General features: G+C 41.2%; 1 pseudogene; it reads left to right on the forward strand.

Moving 5' to 3' along the window:
* Nucleotides 1-2,444, forward strand: LOC107183939 (annotated as a pseudogene).
* The last annotated feature ends 5,345 nt before the right edge of the window (nt 2,445-7,789 follow it).

Here is a 7,789-nt window from a genome sequence, read left to right on the forward strand (position 1 = left end):
ATGTAGGTGGCCACCTTTGTGAGGGACTCTGTCTCCTTGCTTTCTTACAGAAGAACAAAGAGGTTATGTATGAGGCTAACAGAATGTTTCAGACCTGGGCTGCCCAGGTGAAGGGCTTGGTGCTGGTACTGGTGCCAGGATTTCCACATGTCTGGTTAGGGATTGTGCTGGTGTTGGTACTGAGTTTCCTGCCAAGCTTCTATAGTGACCTGGGATCAGCATATTACTCATCCTATGAGATAGTCATCCCCAAGGCTCTGACAGTTGAGGGAAGGCAAGACCCAGGGGAAGAGGCATCTTATGTGATATCTATGCAGGGCCAGACACAGCTGATTCACCTGAAAGTGAAGACAGACTATTTTATCAAGAACTTTCCAGTCTTCAGCTACCACAATGGCATCCTGGGACAAGAAATGCCTTCCATCTCACATGACTGTCACTATGAAGGCTACATCAAAGGACTCCCGGGTTCTTTCGTTTCTGTCAACACCTGTTCAGGCCTCAGGGGCATCCTGATTAAGAAGGGAAAATCCTATGGCATTGAGCCCATGGACTCTTCAAGACGGTTTGAACATGTGCTGTACACCACGGCCCCTCAAGCTCCAGTCTCCTGCAGTGTCACTTCCACAGACAGCCCAGTGGTGTCCACCAGCCGGCAACAAGGGAGCAGGAAGCGGGGCGGTCTACAGGAGCTGTCCTACTTGTGGTCACTCACCAAGTATGTGGAGATGTTTGTTGTGGTCAACAACCAGCGGTTCCAAATGTGGGGCAGTAACGTCAATGAGACGGTCCAGAGAGTGATGCACATCATTGCCCTGGCCAACAGCTTCACTAGGGGAATAAACACACAGGTGGTGCTGGCTGGAATGGAGATTTGGACCGAGGGGGACCTCATAGAGGTCCCAGTGGACCTGCAAGTTACACTCGGGAATTTCAACAGCTGGAGACAAGAGAAGCTCCTCCATCGTGTGAAGCATGATGTTGCCCACATGATTGTCGGACAGCATCCTGCACAGGGTATGGGACAGGCATTTCTCAACGGTGCCTGTTCACGTGGTTTTGCAGCAGCTGTTGAATCCTTCCATCATGAAGATGTCCTGCTGTCTGCAGCGCTCATGGTCCATGAGCTTGGGCACAACTTGGGTATTCGGCACGACCACTCAGCCTGCATTTGTAAAGACAAACCCCTCTGCCTCATGCATGACAATATCACTACAGAAAGTGGCTTCAGCAACTGTAGCTCTGACGACTTCTACCAGTTCCTCCAGGAGCACAGAGGGGCCTGCCTATTTAACAACCCTCAGCAGCACAAAGGCCGCTTGCGTAGGGGTTCCTACTGTGGAAACGGTGTGGTGGAGGGTGAGGAGCAGTGTGACTGTGGTTCTGCCTGTTATACCGACCCGTGCTGTGACCAAACATGTCGCCTGAAGGGGAGTGCAGAATGTAGTGATGGACTCTGCTGTTTTGGTTGCCGATTGAAGAATAAGGGGTTCATGTGCCGTTCTGCTTTGGGAGAGTGTGACCTCCCAGAGTATTGTGATGGCACCTCTGCAGAGTGCCCCACAGACACCTATAAGCAAGATGGGACGTCGTGCGGTAGACTGCACTACTGTGTTGGGGGTCTGTGCAGAAACCCTGATAATCAGTGCATGGCTATGTATGGGGACACTGCACGGTCAGCCCCAGAAAACTGCTACATTTCAATGAACAGCAAAGGGGACCGGTTTGGAAACTGTGGCCGTCCCACCTCAGCCTTGTCAAGATATATTAAGTGTTTTGATGATAATGTATTTTGTGGGAAAATTATATGTACAAATATTAGACGGGTCCCATCCATCAAACCCCATCACACACTGATACAGATTCCTTATGAAGATGACTTCTGCTGGAGCTCGGATATCTATAACATTACTGATATCCCTGATGAGGGAGATGTGCACTCTGGCACTGCTTGTGCCCCAAACAAAGTCTGCATGAATTACTCCTGCATTGATCTGATCATGCTCAACTATGACTGCAGACCAGCAGAAATGTGCAATGGGAAAGGAGTCTGTAACAATGTAAGGCACTGCCACTGTGAGGCTGGCTATGCACCCCCCGACTGCAGAACTCCAGGAAGTGGGGGGAGTGTGGACAGTGGTTCTCCTGGCAAAACAGAGGTTGAAAATCCAAGTGACTATGAAAGGAAAAGTCATAGTGTAGCTCATGGTAGTTTTGGCAGAGGAGAGAATAGAGATGAAAACAAAACCATAGGACAGTTAGTGTACGTATTCCCCTTGTTTCTTTTAGCAATATTTTTATGTCTAATTATAGGTGCCAGTCTTGGGGCTGGAAATGATTTTTCACAGTGCTCACAAGAGGCCCCAGAAGAAAGTGAAGAAGCAGTTGCACAAGAAGAGGAGAAAGTAATAGAAGAGCAAACCCCAAAGACAGAGAATGAGTAGTGATAGGGACAAGTCTTCTATAACAAGCAGTTCATACACTTGGTCAGAATGGGGCTCAGTAGAACAAATCTGAAACAAATTTGAGAGTGGCAGTGGCTCTGATTGGGACTCTAAAGACTATAAAAATATACTGATGTTGGGGGAGGAATTTTATCCTTCTGTCTTTTAGTAATTAATTATATATGCATTTGAAAAAGCACTTATAAAACATTTTACATTTTCACATTTTATGAAACCATTTAAATAAACTTTTCTTATGAATAATTCCTATCAATTTCTTACCTTAGTTGGGACAATTTCTGAATTACCAGTTTTTCACAGAATGCCACCTTCCATCCTCTTTGTTTGACATATATATCTGTGCCAGGTTTTTCATCCCAATCACAACTTCACATTATATTAGGGAGGTTGTTTGATTTGTTGTTCTATTTGAACTGGAGAAGTATACTCATGAAATAAATAGATTTTAAATTAAAATGTAAACAACAGTGTTCACATAAGGCATCAGTTAGGCTTTCTGTGGCCTATAAACCTTAGATTTGGGAGTCTCTGGAAGGCTCTATCTGATCCAGGGTGGTGTGATCACCCTGTGTCTGAGTACATGGGAGAGAGTAAACAACCTAGGCAAGAGGCAAGCTTGTCTAGTGCTAAGTCTGGTTGGAAGTATTCATTTTTCCTTTTTTTCTGTTTTCTTCTTCTTTACATCTTATATTTATTTCTTATTTCCATTATTAAGTTATTATATTATTCCTTACAACCCAAAGGTACAAAGCATTGGAGGGTTGTTGTCTGTGGGAGAGCACAAAGCTTGTAAAATAATAACATTATCAATTCTGTGCAAGATGCTATTCTAAAAACTTTACTAATATGTTCATTGTCTTAATCCTCCCATTCACTTTTAGACCATCTTCTTCCACATAAGGAAAGAAACACAAGAGTTTTGATATAGAGCTAGTAAAAGGTGGAACCTGCATCCCATCCCAGCTGCCTCATGAGCTTTACCATCAGTAAAAAAAAAAAAAAAAAAGCAGAAGAAGAAAAGTGACACCCTGACCAGTTTGGCTCAGTGGCTAGAGCGTCGGCCTGAGGACTGAGGGGTCCCAGGTTCGATTCCTGTCAAAGGCATGTACCTTGGATGCTGGCACATCCCCAGTAGGGGGTGAGCAGGAGGCAGCTAATCGATGTTTCTCTCGCATCGATGTTTCTAACTCTCTATCCCTCTCCCGTCCTCTCTGTAAAAAAATAAATATATTTTTTAAAAAAGAAAAGAAAAAAAGTGACCAAGACAACTGGCTTGTCCAGAACATGGCTTTTCCCTCATTGACTCTAATGGAACAAAAGCCTTAGAAATGGATGCTGTTCTCTATTATGAACCTATCACACTGTGTAGTCATTATTGGTGAAAGTGTTCTTTCCCCATTCCATTCTGACATCACGGAGTGGCAAGTCTGTATCTTGTTCAGCTCTGAGGGCCCTGCTGATCGTAAGTGCTCAGTAAATGCTGACCAAGGGAAGGATTTAACCAGAGCCAACCTTAGAATAGGATGCAATTTTGCTAAAGTTTTACATTAAAAGGTTACAATTTTTTTATAAAAAATTTTACATTTTTTAACTTGTCATGTTTACAAACTTAATTTCAGAATAGAATTTTGGTGTTCCATTGGGCAAATTTATCACTGACGTGTTTTGTCAAAAACAAGATCATACTACCACACAGAAGGTTTGCAATATGCTGACTCTTTAACATTAATACTATTCCACTCTGGACATTAAAATCTACATTTTTTAAAATATATTTTATTGATTTTTCACAGAGAGGAAGGGAGAGAGATAGAGAGTTAGAAACATCGATGAGAGAGATACATCGACCAACTGCCTCCTGCACATCTCCCACTGGGGATGTGCCCGCAACCCAGGTATATGCCCTCGACCGGAATCGAACCTGGGACCTTTCAGTCCGCAGGCCGATGCTCCATCCACTGAGCCAAACCGGTCTCGGCAAGATTTACATTTTTTTGAACTATGGAAGAATTTCTAAGAAAGATCCAATACCACTTTTGTTATTTAATTAATTATGGAAATCCTACATGAGGTTGTGCTAGAGCAGTGGTTCTCAACCTTCCTAATGCCGCAACCCTTTAATACAGTTCCTCATTGGTGACCCCCAATTTCATTGTTACAAATTGAACATAATTAAAGCATAGTGATTAATCACAAAAACAATATGTAATTATATACATGTTTTTCCAATGGTCTTAGGCGACCCCTATGAAAGGGTCATTCAACCCCCCAAAGGGGTCGCGACCCACAGGTTGAGAACCGCTGTGCTAGAGTGAAATAAATGAGGATATGGAGTTCTTAAATCAATTTGTAACTGACACCGCCAAGATGTGTCTTCTCATAGTTAAAAAATATGCTTAAATTTATGTAAGAAGAGAACATCAGAGGCAGAAACATGACTGACCAAGTGTTTGCAACCTCATGACTATTTCATTGCTGTAATCCAAATAGGCTCTCTCACATCCTTACTAACATACCCCAAACACTGATTTTGTCCCCACAGTCTGGAGTTTAGGAACTTCCATTGCTTCCCCCGTTATCTAGAGTAGACAATGTAGACTTGTTGTGGCATTAATGCCCTATGACAATTGGGTGGTCCTGTCCATTTCAACCATTGTCTCCTATGACTTTTGAAAATAAGCATTTCCTCATATCAGTATGTCTAACAGGAAGAATCTCTGTGCTTATTATACATCATGGCCACTTTGGACTCTGGGCTCTTCATCATAGTCTTGTTTCCACTGAATGACCTTGCTCTTCCATATGCCTGTTTAATTCAGCTCTCACAGCTCCAGTGAGGATCTTGAAACTGATCCAGCACAGCATCCTCTACTCTATTGAATGAAGCATGAGTTCTCTTTGAGGATACTCATGAAGAAAACCTATGGGGAAACTAGTCTGAAACAGACCATCAAACAGTTGTTTTCTACAGAACAGGGACATGTAAGCATTGTTGCGTTGAGTGAGATTTCTAATTGGTATGGTGAGAGTGAGGCATGTGTTTGTTTATTCATGGAACATGTTCTCAGAATACCAAATTCTGGAAGTATTCATGCATTGGTGGATAAATGGAAAGAACTCTTGTAGGAGATAAAAGGAGTAAACTCTGAAACCACAACATTTCTTCCAGTAATGCATTCTGTCACCTAATAATCATGAGCTGGGTGGCAGCACAGACAATTTCACAGGAAAAATAGAAATGGAAAAATAGAAAGACAGTATCAGAGCCAGGGAACAGAAGAAAAGGCTCTCCTGGTGCCCTCCACTGACAACTTATGCACTCAAAGCCATCCTTCATAGTTCTGGGATAAATTAGGTCATTGTAGAACTAAAGAAAATCACATAAATATGCCAAACAAAGCAAAGGCTACCAATTAATCTTTTGCTTTTAAAAATTATGATGGATCTCAGGTTTCAGGTTACTGATATGTCTTGATTTAATAAAAGCTCACAGACAAGAATCTCTTTATAGGAAAACTGCAACAAAATGATATCAGTACATCAAGCTGTTGATGTACTGATACCTTCCAACTATTGAGAGTCTACACTAAAGTATTCAAATTTTATATAAGGCACCTAAAATAAGAACCTGTGGTTTATTCATAAAATTTTCCAGGAGAGATCGTATTTTTATTCCTCTCTGTTGTCATTTTAGGTGTTTTTATAAGCACTATAAATCTATTAAAACATTTTACAAAACAACTCAGGCCTAAGAGAAAATAAGAGTATTTCTCTCTCCTAAGCACTGTGAGAGCCCCTTTTTTTCCCTTGGATGCTAAGCGAATGAGTGCTGTATATGCTTTGAGTCTTGTATTTTTCCAGCCTACTAGATCCAACCAGGAAGAATTTCCTGAGAGGAAAAAAAAAAAAACCCGTTTAAAAGAAGTAAGTCAGCTTTCTTCTGATTGACGTGGCTTTCATATTCATCTCCCTTAATCCCAGGTGTTACTTTCTGGCTGATTGGTCTTACACATGGAATTTCACTTTCTGGGTCTGGGTTTTCTTTATAGTAAGATGGCCACACAAAGGATGCTCTCACAGAGTGGATGAGAGATAAAATTAGATAACATGTGTGCCGTTTCTAGTGCAGTACCAGGCATGAAGTGTATGGTCAAATAAATGCTGAGAAGATCTAAAATCAAATGCGATGATTGGTATAAAATAATGTTACGTTAATAATCATACATTGTTCAGCGACGATAAATTTTTTTCCTATAAAATATTTTAAGAATTATTCAATAAAAAATATTGACTTTTTTCTTTTAATCTTTATTGTTTACATAGGTCCTCCTTTTCCCCCTATTAACCTCTTCCAATCCTCTCCCATCCTCCCCCCATCCCAGACCCTTATCACCTCATTGTCTGTAATTACGGGTTACACATATATGCATACAAGTTCATAGGTTGATCTCTTCCCACCCACCCTCCCCTCCCTTCCCGCTGAGGTTCAACAGTCTGTTCATGTTTCTAAAGCTCTGGGTCTATTTTTGATCATCAGTTAATTTGGTTCATAAATTCCACAATAAGTGAGATCATGTGGTACTTTTCTCTGACTTGCTTATTTCGTTCAGCATAATACTCTCCAGATCCATCCATGCTGTTGCGAATGGTAAGAATTCTTTCTTTTTTATTGTTGAGTAGTATTCCATTGTGTAAATGTACCATAGTTTTTTATCCACTCATCTGCTGATGGGCACTTAGGCTGTTTCCAAGTCTTAGCTATTGCAAAATTGCACTGCTATGAACATAAGGGTGCATATATTCTTTCTGATGTGTGTCAGGTTTCTTAAGATATATTCCTAGAAGTGGGATGACTGGGTCAAATGGGAGTTCCATTTTCAATTTCTTGAGGAAACTCCATACTGTTTTCCACAGTGGCTGCACCACTCTGCATTCCCACCAGCAGTGCAGCAGGGTTCCCTTTTCTCTACAACCTTGCCAACACTTGTCATTGGTTAATCTGTTGATGATAGCCACTCTGACCGGTGTGAGGTGATATCTCATCGCCATTTTGATTTGTATCTCTTGGATGATTAGTAACTTTGAGCATTTTTTCATATGTCTCTTTGCTTTCTGTATGACCACTTTAGAGAAGTGTCTATTTAGGTCCTTTGTCCATTTTTTTTAAAACATTGTAATTCATAGCTCAAATATTAGTTACTACTATTATTTAAACATTTAATTTTTAATTTTTTTTGGTATAGCAAAGGTGGAGATTTATTGAAGATAAGTACAGATTCCCACAAGGGGAAAGACTCTCACAGCACAGACTCCTACATGGAAAG

This window comes from Myotis davidii, unplaced genomic scaffold (assembly GCF_000327345.1).
Source record: "Myotis davidii unplaced genomic scaffold, ASM32734v1 scaffold223, whole genome shotgun sequence".
Lineage (NCBI taxonomy): Eukaryota > Metazoa > Chordata > Mammalia > Chiroptera > Vespertilionidae > Myotis > Myotis davidii.